Source organism: Anoplophora glabripennis, unplaced genomic scaffold (genome assembly GCF_000390285.2).
Source record: "Anoplophora glabripennis isolate ALB-LARVAE unplaced genomic scaffold, Agla_2.0 scaffold1545, whole genome shotgun sequence".
NCBI classification, from domain to species: Eukaryota; Metazoa; Arthropoda; class Insecta; order Coleoptera; family Cerambycidae; genus Anoplophora; species Anoplophora glabripennis.
In genome coordinates, this window is record NW_019417619.1 from 33,119 (window position 1) to 36,354 (window position 3,236).

General features: G+C 29.4%; 1 long non-coding RNA gene across 1 annotated transcript in view; it reads left to right on the forward strand.

Annotated features, from left to right (window-relative positions):
- The window catches only part of LOC111692430, a 12,968-nt gene extending 11,068 nt beyond the window's left edge, over positions 1-1,900 (forward strand). The window contains exons 2-3 of the long non-coding RNA XR_002763228.1: positions 1,053-1,205; positions 1,839-1,900. This is a non-coding gene — a long non-coding RNA (uncharacterized LOC111692430). The remainder of the gene's footprint in view (positions 1-1,052; positions 1,206-1,838) is intronic.
- Positions 1,901-3,236: the final 1,336 nt, after the last annotated feature.

The window sequence follows — 3,236 nt, forward strand, 5'->3', positions numbered from 1 at the left end:
TTTTTTTTCTTCTTGTGTATCTTCTTGAGTAGTAGGAGTTGAGTTATTTTTATCACACTGCTAACAAACTGGATACCTGAAGTTTATTTTCATACTCTAATTTTACATTATCTTCGCCTCTGGAGGTTCCTCTATGCATATACTTGTACGTAATATAAATTTCCTTTTTTTTTATTTTACTATCCTGCTCCACTTACTTCCAACGTTTTTAATTCTTCCAATTTGACTTCCGTCACCTTCCTTCTTTTTTTATTTTCGTAACTAATTTCGTTTTTCGTCTTTCTTTTGTTTTTTCCTTAATCCTCACTATTCCTTAAGGTCCTTACACCTTCCTTTATATTCTTATAATGTTCTCTTTTTTTTCACTTCACTTTACACTTTATTATCTATTATTTACTTTTCTAAAATTCTACTGACAAATTTTATATTAATTTCCCTGAATTATTGTTTAATATTTTTTTTTATTTACATTACCAAATTGTTTAACCTATTATTGAATTTTTTATCTGCCATCTGCCTTCACTCTCTCATCATTTGACATTTGTTAATTTTGTATTATATTTTAAATTTCAAATTTGTGATTTATCTCAACATTCCCAAATTTGTTTTCAATCTTTTCAACACTCTGTGTTGTAAAAGATTTGAGAAACAAATTTCTGTATTAGTTATATTTTCTAATAGTTCCAATGTCTCGTTCATCTTTCATTGTCATTATGATGTGTTATTGTCATTTATGTTGTCAGGTCTGTAAAATTTGTACAATTGACATATGTTAAAAATCCCTCTAATTTTACTTGTCACTGGGTCTATTAGTTCATAACTATTAACTCCCTTTTTAGTATTGATTATAAAAGGACCCTCATATGGTAAAATTAGCTTGGCACATTTTTGTTCAGATCTATTTGCTACTCGTAATGCTTTTACAATTACTAGTTCACCCTTCTTAAAAGTTGTTTTGTTATTTTGTTTTTTTAGTCTTCGTCTAATGTATCGTTCAAATGATTTCTCTAATCTCTCATTAACCCCGTCTATTAATGTCTCATAATTTACAGAGTTCTCAAATAACCATGGTCGGTCTGGATGTATTTTATAAAACAACGTTATTGGAGCTACCCCAGTTGTTGTATTGGATATTTTATTTATAAAATACTCCACATCCTGTAATTTTGTATCCCACAATGGCTGTTCAGTATGGACTAATATACGTAAGTACTTTGTTACCTCTTTTATGTATCTCTCGGAAGGATTTGCCGATGGATGTCGTATGCTTGTAAAATTCATTATAATGATATTTTTAGTCATAAAATTTTTAAAATGTTGTGTTGTAAAATAACTCGCATTATCTAAAACACATTGTCTTGGATTCCCGTGCTCATTCATGTATTGTCTTATTATTTGTTTAACAGTTGTTGTATTCGTTCTTTTACAAGCGTATGTGCGTATAAATTTTGAAAAAATGCCAACAATTACTAAAATATGTCTATTATTATTATACGTCGGTGTAATATTAGAAATAAAGTCTATTGCGATAATGTCTAATGGTCTTTTTGCTATTATTGATTTTGGAGTTCCCTCATTATGTTTGTTTTTCTCTTTACCCAGTTGACATATAATACAAGTTCTTAATATTTCTTTTGTCAAGTTTTTATCATTTCTTGTATAGTACGTTTCTCTAAACATTTTCCAAGTTTTATAAACGCCAATATGTCCATAATTCTCATGTAAAATTTTGATAATTTGTGTCGCTAATTCTGTACTAATCGTATATAGTTCAATTTCGTCAATTTGTTTTATGTATAGTCCGTCTCTTTGTATTAATTTTTCTTTTTCTTTTTTAGTTAACACCAGATTGTCTTCATGAATTGTCTGCAATGAAAATATTCCGTCTGTTTGTTTNAATTGAAAAATAATAAGAGTCCAGGAAGTGACAAATTAACAGTCGAACTATTTAAATATGGAGGACATGAACTAGCAGACCAATTACAGAAACTATTAGAAAGATGTTGGGTAAAGGAAAAACTGCCAAAGGAATGGACGGAATCAGAAATTTGCCCTATCCATAAAAAAGGGAATAGAGGGGAATGCCAAAACTACAGAGGAATAGCATCGCTGAATGTAGCATATAAAATACTAGCTACTTGTATAAAAAACAAGTTGGTAAAGGAAGCGGAGGATAAAATCGGTGAATATCAGTGCGGGTTTAGACAAGGAAGAAGTACAGTAGACCAATTTTTCACTCTGCGAGAAATTCAGGCTGAGAGCTTCGAATACGATAAGCCAACAGTAGTTCTGTTTGTAGATTACCAAGCTTATGACAAAATAAAAAGAAGTGAGCTATATAAGGTCTTAGAGGAATTAGAAATCAGCAAGAAGATAAGGAACATGGTACGCCTAACATTGAAAAAGACAGAGAATAAAGTAAAAGTAAACAATAGATGCACGGAAGAGTTCGAAGTTAAAAACGGCGTCAGACAAGGGGATCCATTATCAGCAGTGTTATTTAGTTTAGTGCTAGAAAAAGTCATAAGAGATGCAGGAATTAATAGATCAGGCCTTATTTACTATAAAAGACATCAGTGTTTGGCATTTGCGGATGATCTTGTAGTGTTAGCAAGAAATAAAGCAGAACTAAAAGAGGTAATAAGGAGAATAGATGAGCAGTCAGTTAAAAGGGGACTATATATNATTAACATATGGAGTTCGACTTCTTGATATAATTTTTTCTTTCAACAACTTCTGTATTTCTACTTTTACTTCATCTTTATATTTATATGGTATTGGATATGTTTTTATTCTAAAATTTTCAATATTTTTTACTTCAATTTTATGAACATAGTTAACAGCAACTCTCATTTCTTTCTTAATCAACCTATCATACTTTCCTAATAAACTTTTAATTCTCTCTTCATACATACTTTCACAGTTTATTTTCATATCATTTATATTTATTTCATTTTCCCTATTATCCCAATAATAATAATCATTATTACTATTAATTATACATTTATTTCCATTATTCCCCCTACTTTCATCATAATTATTTAATTCTATATCATCCATACACCTAACTTTAAACTGTTCATCTGTTCTATTCATTGCTGTTAACAATTCATTGCTTCCATCTATTTTATTTTCAAATTTTATCTCAATATCATACAAATTTATTACTTTGGTTTCATAGTTTATTATTACTTTATTTTTATCAAGTTCATCGTTTCCCATAACAATGTCACACT